The 14,007-nt window shown below is 39.3% G+C and overlaps 1 long non-coding RNA gene across 1 annotated transcript in view; it reads left to right on the forward strand.

The window, feature by feature from the left end:
- LOC117979387 (uncharacterized) overlaps positions 1 to 14,007 on the forward strand; it is a 50,477-nt gene that overhangs the window by 22,295 nt on the left and 14,175 nt on the right. Inside the window, exon 3 of the long non-coding RNA XR_004670170.3 lies at positions 13,059 to 13,151. This is a non-coding gene — a long non-coding RNA (uncharacterized LOC117979387). The remainder of the gene's footprint in view (positions 1 to 13,058; positions 13,152 to 14,007) is intronic.

The following is a 14,007-nucleotide window of genomic DNA, read 5'->3' on the forward strand; positions in this document are numbered from 1 at the left end:
CACACTGGGGCATGTTGTGAGGTGGGGGTCTAGGGAAGGGATAGCATTAGGAGAAATACCTAATGTAGATGACAGGTTGATGGGTGCAGCAAACCATCATGGGATGTGTATACCTATGTATCAAACCTGCACGTTCTGCACATGTATCCCAGAACTTAAAGTATAATTTTAAAAAAAGTGAAAAAAATATATATATCTGGTATATTATGGGAAAGTAATTAAACCAACCTGAGAGGTGTATTAATCATGTCTTTCATTTTCTATATTTTGTGAGGCTTTGACATATTGGGGTTTTGTGGATTCAGGGAGGGAATGCCCCTCTCAGGGATAGCAAATTCCTAGAGATAGCAAACAACTTGGCTTTGAGAATGCCTTTGATATACAAACCAACCACACCCCCAGCTCCTCCTTCCATCAGACTCCTGCAGTGTCCTCCTGACCTCAGCCACCCTAGGGCCAGGTACTGGACAACTAGAGACCACCCCTATAGTCCAGAGCCCGCCCAAATTATTCAAGCTATCCAATCCTAAGCCTGCCCAGCTCCTTATCCTGCCTTGCGCATTCCTTCACATGAAAACCACAATAAAGGCTTTTGCCCATGCCTCCTCCTTGCATCTTCTGCTGCCTAACTGACCCTGGTGGCTTCCCCATGTGGCTCTGCATGGAATGGAGTGCCCCCTTCTCTTGAGAGCTGTGAATAACAAGTTATCTTTTTCAGTGACAATTGTCTCCTGCCTGACCTGTTGACCTCACCATACCTGAATAAAAACAAAATCCCAGGTACATTTTAGAACGAGAAGTACAGAGAGTTCGTATAGAGCAGTGGTTCTTGAAATGCAGTCTGAGGAACCCTGGGATGCCTGAGACCCGTCAGGGAGTCTGTAAGATCAAAATCATGCACAAGTATCCTCACACAATGCAAAATAGCCTAACGGATTTTAATATAACAGAGCATGGAAAGACCATTGATATGGTTACAGATTCCTCATTGCAGCTAACCTTTGAGAAACTACCATTTTTTGAATATTAGTGTTGTATCGTAGAAAAATATCTATAGCTAACCATAAAGATTTAAACTACTTCTCTCCCTGTTCCAACTACTTATCTGTGAGAGGCCAGATTTTCTTCATATACTTGAACCAAAACAACATATTTGTAACATATTGAATGCAGAAGCAGATATGAGAATGCAGCTGTATTTTATTAAGCCAAATATTAAAGAGATTTGCAAATGTGAAAGTGATGCTCTTTTCATGAAATTTGTTGAATTTGGAAAACATCTTTATTTTTTAATAAAACCTATGGTGTTCATGATAATATGTAATATGTTTATTTTTGAATGAATCAATCTTTTCAACGTTTCGCAGTTTTAATTTCAAATATGGTAAATATCAACAGATATGATCAACGTAAAAGAACGCCCTTTGGGGGCCTCAATAATTCTTACAAACAAAGAGAAGTTCTGAGAGCAAAATTATGAGAGCAATTGATACAAAGGAATAGCAACAGTCACAACTGGAAAGACTAGGAAGAGCCAAGCTGTGAAACCACTTGAATTGCAAGCTAACATAGGGATTTTTGTTTTAAATCATGGAAATAATGACTTTGAGCAGAGAGATAATATGATGAAAAAACTTTTTAGGACAAAAACTCTAGTATATATGTATATATGTGTGGAATCATTTGAAAAAGTATGTGTATGAGTCTGTTTACTATGTTTTGATGGAGGGAGACATGGTGAGAAACTGGAGAAGCCAGGCAGGAAACTGATGGAACTCTGTAGACACAAGGTAATTGAGGTCTTAATGAAAGGTATAGTGAGGGAATGAAAATATTAGCTAGTATTTGCTAAAATTTGTGAAGTGCTTACTATGTGTCAGGCACTTGGTGTGGATTATCTCATTATCTTCTCAACAATCTAATAATTAACTTTTACAAAGTGCATTTTAAAGATGAAGATACTAAAGCACAAAGATGCTAATGGAAGATAGCAAGTAAGGGATGAAACTAAGATTTGAAGCCGCACAGCCTGACTGCAGAGCCTGGACAGAAGAGTGTCCAGCATAGAGGATGAATCATTTCAGACACCGCTGATTTTTAAATGAATCAATCTTTTCAGTGTTTCTCAGTTTTAATTTCAATTATGGTAAATATCAACAGATGAAATCAACATAAAAGAAAGCTCTTTGGGGGCCTCAATAATTCTTAGAAACGAAGATAATTCCTGAGACTAAAATTATGAAAACAGCTGATAAAAAGGAATAAGAACAGTTAAAACTGGAAAGGCAATGAAGAACCTTTTCATTGAACTTTATGTGACAGTTCATTTCTTTATGTGACAGATGCCTTCAGTGTCCTCCCTGATCCCCTTACTGGGCAGTGCACCCAACCCCAGCCACTGTGAGTACTGGCTGCTCCTGACTCACAGCTGCACCCTTTGAGGGAGTGAGGGGTGTTACCCTTGGCTGACAGGATATGATTAGAAAGCCTGGAAGGCGGCTGGTGGTGGCCCATGGCCAATGAGTCACTGTGCGAGTGTATACTAGCCCAGCCCTCTTGCCTCCAGGCAGGAAAACCTCTGTGTGAAGTGCTCTACTTGCTCCATGCTCTGGCGCTCTCTGTACCTACGCAGGCTGAAGCTGAGCCTAGACATCTCCTGAAACCACACCTTTGACTCGCTTCTTCCCCTTCCCTCACTCCCTTACAATGTCTCAGGAAAGCACTCTCTCAGTAAATCACTTGCACATGAATTCCTGTCTAAGCTCCGCTTCTAGGAACCCAACTAAGACACTGAAAATTCTGTTTTAAAATATCTTTCGGAATTCCTTTTTTTGGTCTCAGTTTTTATAGCTATCTCTGAGATGGATCTATAATGTGGTCACTCATTAACATTTTTGGAATCTGGATCTCTTGAGAAACTCATTAGATATGAGGTGGGGGTTTTAAATTCATTCCAAGTCATAACTGCAGTTAGAACCTTGAGTACTTTATTTTTTTTCTTAATCAAGCCATTCTGGGCACTCTACTCTTCCCTTAGCAGAACGGAATCACTTTGACTACAGAAACCTCCATACTAGTCATCTTTTTATTTCCTCAGCACCTAGCATAATGTTCTGAACTTTGGAGGCATATAGTAAATGTATTAAATAAAAAGAAAAAAACCTTCAGAACTTACTAAATCATTTTACCATGATTTTTTAAAAAGACATTTTTTAGACTAGTTCTAGGTTCATGGCAAAATTGAACAGAAGGTCAGAGATTTCCCATATACCTCCTGCCATCACACACACAAACTCCCAACTATCAAAATATCCCACCAGAGTGATACATTTTTTACAATTGATGAACTTACATGAACACATCATTATCATCCAAAGTCCATAGTTGACATTACGGTGCACTCTTGGTGTTGCACACTCTGTGGGTTTGGACAAATGTATAATGGCATGGATCCACCATGTAGTGTACTCTGTGTAATATCATATAAAATGTTTTCATGGCTGTAAAAATCTTCTGTATTCCACCTATTCATCCCTTCCTCCACCAACCCCTGACAACCACTGATCTTTTTTTTGAGACGGAATCTCACTCTGTCGCCCAGGCTGGAGTGCAGTGGCGTGATCTCGGCTCACTGGAAGCTCCGCCTCCCGGGTTCATGCCATTCTCCTGTCTCAGCCTCCCAAGTAGCTGGAACTACAGGCGCCTGCCACCATGCCCAGCGATTTTTTTGTATTTTTAGTAGAGACGGAGTTTCACCATGTTAGCCAGGATGGTTCGATCTCCTGACCTCATGATCTGCCCGCCTCAGCCTCCCAAAGTGCTGGGATTACAGGCGTGAACCACCACACCCAGCCAACAACCACTGATCTTTTGCTGCCTCTACAGTTTAGCCTTTTCCAGAATATCATATAATTGGAATCATGCAGTATGTACAGCCTTCTGAGATTGGCTGTGTCGTTTTCATGGCTTGACATTTCTTTCTTGTATGATCTCGATACTGAAGAAATCTTTCTGAGAATCTAATATAATTATTTTCCTTCATGTGAGTGAGACTCACCTAGAAGAATGTGACAAAACTCAAGTAGAAAGGTCCCATCCCTTCTACCCCTCCTATTCGGGGTCTTGATATTGCAGGGCTGAGGTAAGGTTAGGAATGTGCATTTTTAGCAACACCACAGGAGATTTTAATGCATTAAAATAATTGGGCCACATTTTGAGAAACAGTTGTTAGATATGAGTTCTAAATTTCTTTTCAAAGAGTTAATATGTCAGTATGTTCAATTCTTTGCCTTCTACTTTTAAACTTAACTTCCTCATAAAGCAACCTTTTTCGATCACCTGCTCCACCCTAACTCATTCCGATCACCTGCTCCACCCTAATTCATTCCGATCACCTGCTCCACCCTAACTCATTCTGATTACCTGCTACCTGCTCTGCCTTGACTCCCGCCAAAGCACTCACCCTGTCATTCTCTTTAAATTAGCCAATCGGAATTAGTTTACCCTGTGCAGTCTAACCCTAGCCAATAGGGGAACGACACAGAAGCAGGGGCCACGTGCGTCAGGGATAAGAACCCCTTCCCTTCCCTTGTCCAAATGTGTGTTCACCATTGCTCCATCTGTAAGGGCGCACCCTTCTATAGAAGTACCTTGCCTTGCTGAGAATTAAAAAGAAAATTTTATATTCTAGTGCTATTTCTTTTGTGGCACCAAAACTTTATATATAACACATTGTTATAAAATATACTTAAACATGACATGAGATACCTATTTCAAACAACACAATGAGAAGAGCTGAGATCTAAAGGGCATAGCCTTCTCTCACCATCTCCTACCTATAACTATTATTACCAGAATTACAGGCCAAAATAAGGATCTTAGAACATTTTCAAACTTGCCAAATTTTATTGAGATTACTTTGTTAGTAAACTTGGGAACAATGAAAAACATAATGTTTACGACAAGTCGGCATTTAAATATATGTCCAACATCCTATACGATCTGTCATTAGTCGCCTTCTAACATGCTATTAGGACTCCTACGGACCTTGGTTATCCCATCATACATTAACCACAGTGATTTGTGCAGCCTTCAGGCAATTCGCCTTCCATCCTTTTTTTTTTTTTTTTAAATACAGCAATGAACACTTTTGAAGTGTCTCTGAGGTAAATGACCTCTGCCATCTAGAAAGCACTATTAAAGTGATGTCTGCTCTGGGAAATTGTTGCCACAACATTGTAAATCCATTAGTGATTGGTGACCGTGAAAAAGCAAGAGGTTCTGAACAGTCTCAAAGGGGCTAGTTCTTCATGCTGACAATCAGCGATTTACAGGGGACTATGCTATAAGGGACATCCAAAAGGCTTATGACAGAATCATCCCCAGCTTATTCACAACCCTTATTGCCCTTAGGAACAACCCTAAAACGACTGCAAGTAGGTTAGTCCGGCTACGGCATAGCTATAATAACAGGAGAAAGCTCTTTCACTGTCTCACCAATAAACGTGTAATGGTGTGCCAGGGCATACTTTATTTATGTCAACTGTCAATAAATTGTAAGCATCTGTTCAGCTAACATTGCTTCTTAAATATGACTTTGAAACTGAAGATATGGAAAAGTTCCTGTTTTAGCATAGTGGCATAAGCTCCTAACAGACTGAAACTCCCTCAGATAAAAACATAAAAACCAACTAACTACCTGAGAGTTCTGAAGAGTGAACAAAAGGCAGCACATTTTGGAGGGAAATTAAAACTTGGAAGATGTGACCAGCATGGGGTGAATTTCCTGTTTTCTTGTGGTGTGGCTTCAAGCCTAGACTGCAGACAAAGCAGCTAAGACTGACAGAAAGTCAACCATTTTCTGGCATGAGCAATCAGGGGACAGAACTTGGGGTATCAAGGACTTCCAGAGAGTGAGACAGAAATCTCAGAAAGGCAGGGCGTGGTGGCTCACACCTGTAATCCCAGCACTTTGGAAGGCCGAGGCAGGCAGATCACCTGAGGTCAGGAGTTCAAAACCAGCCTGGCCAACATCTCTACTAAAAGTACAAAATTTAGCCGGGCATGGTGGTGGACACCTGTAATCCCAGCTACTTGGGAGGCTGAGGCAGGAGAATCGCTTGAGCCCAGGAGGTGGAGGGTGCAGTGAGATGAGATCTTGCCATTGCATTGCACTCCAGCCTGGGCGATAGAGCAAGACTCCGTCTCAAAAAAAAAAAAAAAAAGAAAGAAAGAAAAAAGAAAAAAGGAAAGAAAAACTCAAGAGGACAGTATAAAAAGGGAAATTTATAAGGCAATATCATTCATGAATTGAAATGCAAAAACCCTAAACAAACTATTTGCAAATTGAATCCAGCTAAAAAAGAGGATGTATCCTTTTTTAGCTCTTGGGAACTTGGTTAAAAAAGAAAAAAAGAGAGACAGGGGATATCTCCTTACAAAATTGGGTTTAACGAAATATAATATTTAATTTATATTTTTAACAACTTAATGGAGATATATGATTATCTTCATAAATGCAGAAAATGTATTTGCTAATAATATTTATTTATGATAAAACTCTTAGAAAACTAGGAAGAGAAGAGAACTTTCTAAATTTGACAAGGGTTATATATAAAATAAGACATCAAATGTTATTTGTGAAACAATGAAAGTACACTTTCTAGATCAGGAAAATGACAAGGTTAGCCACAGTAATTATTGCTATTCAACAATGTACTGGCCATCCTAGGCAAAGCAGAAAGGCAGAAAGAAAAGGAATCGAGATTAAAAGGAAGAAACAGAAAGCCCACTATTTTGCAGGTGATATGATTGTCCACATAAAAAACCCAAAATAATCTACGGATTACTGATTGGAATTACCTTTAAAAATTAAGCAAGGTTGCTAGCCACATCAATATTTATACATTGTTTCCATGAGCAAAGTGTTAGTTGAAAAAAAAATGTATACATTGCATTTTTGTAAACCATCAACAAATGCTTCAAAAATAAAAAATATTTAAAATAATATTTATAACAGCATTAAAGATATTAAATACTTAGGAATAAATATAAGAAGAGTGTTATAAAATCTTTTTTTTTTTTTAAGACAGGGTCTCACCCTGTCACCCAGCCTGAATGCAGTGGTGAGAACACAGCACACTGCAGCCTCAAATGATCTTCCCACTTTGTCCTCCCATGTAGCTGGGACTACAGGCACACACCACCATGCCTAGCTAATTTTAACAAATGTTTTTTAGAGAAAGGACCCCACCATGTTGGCCAGGCTGGTCTTGAACTCCTAGGCTCAAAGAGATCCTCCTACCTCAGCCTCCCAAAGTGCTACAGAGCAAGACCCCATCTCTTAAAAATAAATAAATAAATAAATACACAAGTAAAAATGAAATAAAATAATACAGTTTAATTTAAAGACATATTTTTAAAAGACCTTGAAGCCATGAGCCTGGTTAAAAAAACAAAAACAAAAAACAAAAAACAAACAACAACAACAAAACAAACAAAAAAACAACTAAATTAATGGAGAGATGCCATGTTCATGGTTGAAAGACTCAATATTGTAAAGATGCCATTTCTCCCCAAATTGCTCTATAGGTTTTATATAATTCCAATCAATATCCCAGAGTATTTACTTTGTTAAATTTGAACAAACTAATCCTAAACTTTATGTGGAAGAGCAAAGGCCAGTAATAACCAACACCCTCTTAAAGAAAATAAATAAGAAGGAGCATACTTAACCTATCAGTTATAAAATCATTTTATAAAGTTGTAGCAATTAAAATGGTGTGGTGTTGGCTGGGCGTGGTGGTTCGTGCCTGTAATCCCAGTATTTTGGGAGTCTGAGGCGGGCAGATGACCTGAGATCAGGAGTTCTAGACCAGCCTGGCCAACATAATGAAACCCTGTCTTTAGTTAAAATACAAAAATTAGCCAGGGGTGCTGGTGGGCACCGGTAATCCCAGCTACTCAGGAGGCTGAGACAGGAGAATCACTTGAACTTGGGAGGCGGAGGTTGCAGTGAGCCGAGATCATGCCACTGCACTGCAGCTTGGGCAACGAAGTAAGACTCGGTCTCAAAAAAAAAAAAATTATGTGGTGTTTGTACAGTGACAGGAAAAAAAGACTAAGGGGCAGAACTGAGAGCCTAGAAATAGACCCTTGCAAATACGGATATTTGATACATGAATGAGATTATCTTGCAAATGAACAAGGAAAGAGTGGTCTTGCCACAAATAGATAAACATATGGGAAAAAAAGAAATTGCACCCCTTCACACCATACACACAAGAAAGACAGATTAGAGACCTAATGGAATAACAATACAATTGAGTTTTCAGAAGGCAAAATTGGTTATCTTTATAACATCATAATGGGGAAAGATTTCTTAAAACAGAGAAGTGTAAAAAATAAGGGGAAAATGGTGAATCAACTACATTTAAGTTTAGAGCTTTTATTCCTCAAAGGACACCATGAAGACAGTGAAAAGACAAACCATAAACTGGGAGAAGATAATTGCAGCACGTATAACCAATAAAGGATTAGTCCAAAATGTATAGAGAATTTTTGTGATTTTAAAAATTTATTTATTTATTTTTAATTTTTATTTTTGAGACAGAGTTTTGTTCTGTCTCCCAGGCTGTAGTGCAGTGGCACAATCTTGGCTCAGTGCAGCCTCTGCCTCCCGCTTCAAGCGATTCTCCTGCCTCAGCCTCCCAAGTAGCTGGAATTACAGGCTATTTTTTGTATTTTTAGTAGAGAGGGGGTTTCACCATGTTGGTCAGGCTGGTCTCAAACTCCTGACCTCAGTGACCTGCCCACCTTGGCGTTCCAAAGTGCTGGGATTACAGGCATGAAGCACTGTGCCTGGCTGAATTCCTGTGATTTTAATAAGAAAAATACAAACACTCCAATAGCAAGACGGTCAAAAGAAATGACCAGAAATTTCACCAAACGGAAACAGAAATGGCCCATAAACCTATGAAAAGTGTTTAATCTTTTGGATATCATCATGGACATTTAAAATAAAAGCATTATGAAACCATTTCACAAACCAGATCAAAAAACAAATTCACTAACCAAATATATTTCCTCCCCAGATTCATTCCTTGTGATGCAACTGCTTTGATTTTCATTAAAAATTCAACATTGTCTTCGATTCCCTTCCTCATATATAGGTGGGAAGAAATTCACTTCATAGAATGATCCTTGCTGCCTTCCCTGTTTATAGCTCTTCTTGATTGCTAAATGGAAAAAGTGTGACCAATGCACCATGATGACTTTCCTTTCTACTTTTTTTTTTTTTTCTCCACACAGAGTCTGGCTCTGTTGCCCAGGCTGGAGTGCAGTGGCACCATCTCTACTCACTGAAGCCTCCATCTCCTGGCTTCAAGTGACTCTCCTGCCTCAGCCTCCTGGGTAGCTGGGATTACAGGCATGTGCCACCACGCCCGGCTAATTTTTGTATTTTTAGTAGAGATGGGGTTTTACCATGTTGGCTGGTCTAGTCTCGAACTCCTGACCTCAGGTGATCCGCCTGCCTTGGTTTCCCAAAGTGCTGGAATTACAGGGCATGAGCGAGGGTGCCTGGCCTGTTTTCTTTCTACTTTTCAGCCATATCTTTGCACCGCACTTATTTCTATGTTGATGGCATTTTCTTATTTAAGCACTTACAGCTATATTAACAATGAGCACCTAATAAAGTTAGGTTTATTGTTTAGTTGTAATTTTTTCTAATATGCTGGGAGACTAACCACATTGGAAATCAAATTTCAACTAGAGTTTTGGGAGATTAACCAGACCATGTGAATCCCAGCACTTTAGGAAGCCAAGGAGGGCAGATAACTTGAGGTCAGGTGTTTGAGACCAGCCTGGCCAACATGGTGAAACCCATTTCTACTAAGAATACAAAAAACTAGCTGGGCATGGTGGCAGATGCCTGTAATCCCACCTACCGGGGAGGCTGAGGCAGGAGAATCACTTGAACCCGGGAGGCGGAGGTTGCAGTGAGCCAAGATCGCGCCACTGTACTCCAGCCTGGGTGACAGAGGGAGACTCCATCTCGAAATAAATAAATAAATAAATAAATAAATAAATAAATAAATAAATAAATAAATACAACGAAGTTTCATAGAGGGACAACTTCAGGTCACTGGCATCTTAATTTGAATTCGTTTATTAAGCAATTCTCTTCCCAAACAAAGTATGGCAGCGTGGAGTCTGAAATGGAATCAAGGTAAAGGAGGTGTGGGTAGTAAAATGAGGGAAAGAGAATCAAGAAGCAAGTGTGGGAAGCACAGCAGAGCACAAGCTTCACCATTTGCTTAGCCCTACTGTCGAGTCTTATGGTCAGGTGGTGCATTGTATTGTCTCTCCTAATAATCCCTATGAAAATATTACAGATGAAATAAGTTAAAAGATATTTAAGTGTTAATTTTATTTGGGAAAACAGAGGTAGGTTGCCAGGATATGACTTCTTCTTGGGGGAGGATGCTGGAATCTCCAGGCATTATTGTTTTGCAAACTTTTGGATAATATTTTGTGTTTAGTCATGTAGCACACCAGTTTTCTCAATGAGAACAAATCCTAGTCTTCATTAGCCAAATTCTCTTCTACGGAGAAACCTCTTCCTGATGTTACATCATAATTCTAGTGGCATGTGCACATGATGATACATTAAGACTTTGAAACAGAACCTTAGGTCAGGTTGCTCAGAAGAGATTATTCCTGATAGAGCAAGGTATCCTGATTATAGACTCTTAAGTCCCTGTACACCCTGGTCTTTTGTTCTGGCTCTCAAAGCAAGTTGCTTTCTTGCATATATACCAGTTTTCTGCAAATGGTAAGTGGGTTGGTTTTCATTTTGCAATTTTATTTTAAAATATCAAACCTACAGCACACAACTGGATATTAAGAATCAGACCGGGATCATATATCATCAAAAGTAATCCTAGGGTTCCATATTTATTCCATAATATACACCGACGAATCAAAGTTAAACCATCTGTCATTTTCAAAAAAGAGTTCACATCCATTTTTATATTGCATTCAAAACAAAAAATTCAAAGCTTACAATTTGACCTATCCACAGCAAGTCATAATATTGAAAATATAAGTTTCATTATTTCATGCTAGCTTCATAGCTAACTTGGAACAAAGTCCGAATGCATTAACAGGGGAATATCTCTCAATGTCCATACCTACCACAAGCTGATTCTGACCCTAGTTATCAGAGAGACATAATATGTTTCCAAACTTCTGGGACTATCTTATTTTCTGGATTCAGGTTCTCATGATACATTCAGCTAAACTAAATTGTAAGTAAGTAGCAAAATCACCAACTCATTTTCTATCACTAAGTATTAAGGCAATAAAGTAAGTTAAAGCTTTTCTTTTTTAACTGAAGTTACATGTATTCCCCTTTCCTTAAGTGTAATCCCAAGTAAATTCAGACTCCTTCACTTTCTCCCCAGATTTTGCTTTATTTAGACTTTCAAGATTACATTTGCACTCAAGATTACATAGTGCACTTTCTGCACTAATGTTATTGATCTGACAGTGATATATTTGATGAAAAGGGCTCACTTTTTAACATTTAAATGTTTTTGGTAAATCTTTATTAAGATATAATCACATACAATCTACCTACTTAAAGTGTACAATTAAATGGTTTTTAAATCTACAGCATACAGCTGGATATATCACAGATACATGCAACTATCACCACAATCAATTTTTGAACATTTTTATCACCCTAAGAAGACCCTGTACCCTTTAGTTTTTACCCCTCAATCTTCCCACTCCTTGCTCCCACAATAGATAACCACTAATCTACTTTCTATCTCTATAGATTTGCCTATTCTGGATATTTCATATAAATGGAATCATATAATATGTGGTCTTTTGTGACTGGCTTCTTTCACTTGACATAATGTTTTCTTTCTCTCTCTCCCTCTCTTTTTTTTTAAGACAAGGTCTTGCTCTGTTGCCCAGGCTGGAGTGCAGTGGTACAATCATACTTACTGCAGCCTCAACCTCCCAGGTGCAAGTGATGCTCCTGCCTCAGCCTCCTGAGTAGCTGGGACTACAGGCTCATGCCACCATGCCTGGCTAATTTTTAATTTTTTTTTGAAGAGGGGTCTTGCTATGTTGCCCAGGCTGGTCTCAAACTCTAGGCCTCAAACAATCATCCCCCTTGGGCTTCCCAGAGTGCTGGAATTACAGGCCTGAGCCACTGTGCCCAGCCAGCATAATATTTTCAAGGTTCATCTATGTTGTCATATGTATCAGTATTCTTTTTTATGGCCAAATAATATTTAATTGTGTGGATACATCATGTTTTGTTTATTCATTCATTAATTGTTGGACATTTGGGTTGTTTCTACCTTTTGGCCATTATGAAAATCGCTGCTATAAACATTCAGGTACAAGTTTTTGTGTGGACATATGTTTTTATTTTCATTCATTGTATACCTAGGAGTGGAACTGCTCCATGGTAGCTTTCGAGCCAGGCTGTTTTTCAAAGTAACAGAACAATCACATTCTCACCAGCAGTGTATGAGGGTTCTGATTTCCCTACATCCTCACCAAAACTTGTATTTATCTGTCGTTTTGATTGTAACCGTTCTAGTGAGTATGAAGTGGTATGTCATTGTGGTTTTGCCAACTAATGATGTCAAGCATTTTTTCAAATGTTTATTGGTTGTTTGTATATCCTCTTTGGAGAATTGTCTTAAGATCCTTTGTCCATTTTTAAATTGGATTACTTATCTTTTTATTATTTAATTATAGGAGTACTTTATATATTCTAGATACAAGCCCTTGTCCAATCTTGTCCAATGTATGAATTGTTAGTATTTTCTCCCATTCCGTGAGTTGTCTTTGCACTTTTTCTTGAGACAGGGTCTTACTGTCACCCAGGCTGGAGTTCAGTGGCACAATCACAGCTGACTGCAGCCTTGACCTCCTGGGCTCAAGTGATCCTCCCACCTTAGCCTCCCAAGCAGCTGGGACTACAGGCACACACCACCAAGCCCAACTAATTTTTTTTTTTTTTTTTTTTTTAGAGCTGGGATCTCACTATGCTTCCTGGGCTGGTCTTGAACTCCTGGGCTCAAACGATCCTCCTGCCATGGTCTCCAAAAGTGCTAGGATTACAGGTATGAATCATTGCCCTTGGCTCACTTTCTTGGCAGTATCCTTTGACATACCAATGTATTTAATTTTGACAAAGCTCAATTTATCTATTTTTGTTATTTTTCTTGCTCATGCCTTTAGTGTCGTATCTAAGAAAATGTTGCAGAATCCAAGGTCATGAAGATTTACTCCTATCTTCTCCTCTAAGATTAGGAGATTTTAGCTCTTAGGCCAGGCCTGGTGGCTTATGCCTATAATCCCAGCACTTTGGGAGGCCGAGGTGGGCGGATCACCTGAGGTCGGGAGTTCAAGACCAGCCTGACCAACATGGTGAAATGCCATCTCTACTAAAAATACAAAATTAGCTGGGTGTGGTAGCACATGCCTGTAATCCCAGCTACTCGGGAGGCTGAGGCAGGAGAATTGCTTGAACCCAGGAGGCGGAGGTTGTGGTGAGCAGAGATCGTGCCATTGCACTCCAGCCTGGGCAACAAGAGCAAAACTCCGTCTCAAAAACAGAGAAGATTTTAGCTCTTACATTTTATAATTTTGACATTAATGTTTAGGTGTTTGATCCATTTTTAGTTAAGTTTTGTATAGTATGAGGTAGGAGTCGAAAATAATTCTTTTGCCTGTGGCTATACAGTTGTCCCATTGTTGTTTGTTGAAAAGACTATTTTTCTCCATTAAATTGTTTTGGGATCCTTGCAGGCAGGTAATAACTGTAAATGAGAGGGTTTAGAGTAAATTCTCAGTTCTTTTTTTTTTTTTTTTTTTTTGAGACGGAGTCTCGCTCTGTCGCCCAGGCTGGAGTGCAGTGGTGCGATCTCGGCTCACTGCAAGCTCCGCCTCCCGGGTTCACGCCATTCTCCTGCCTCA

This window comes from Pan paniscus, chromosome 13, assembly GCF_029289425.2.
Source record: "Pan paniscus chromosome 13, NHGRI_mPanPan1-v2.0_pri, whole genome shotgun sequence".
Taxonomy (NCBI): domain Eukaryota; kingdom Metazoa; phylum Chordata; class Mammalia; order Primates; family Hominidae; genus Pan; species Pan paniscus.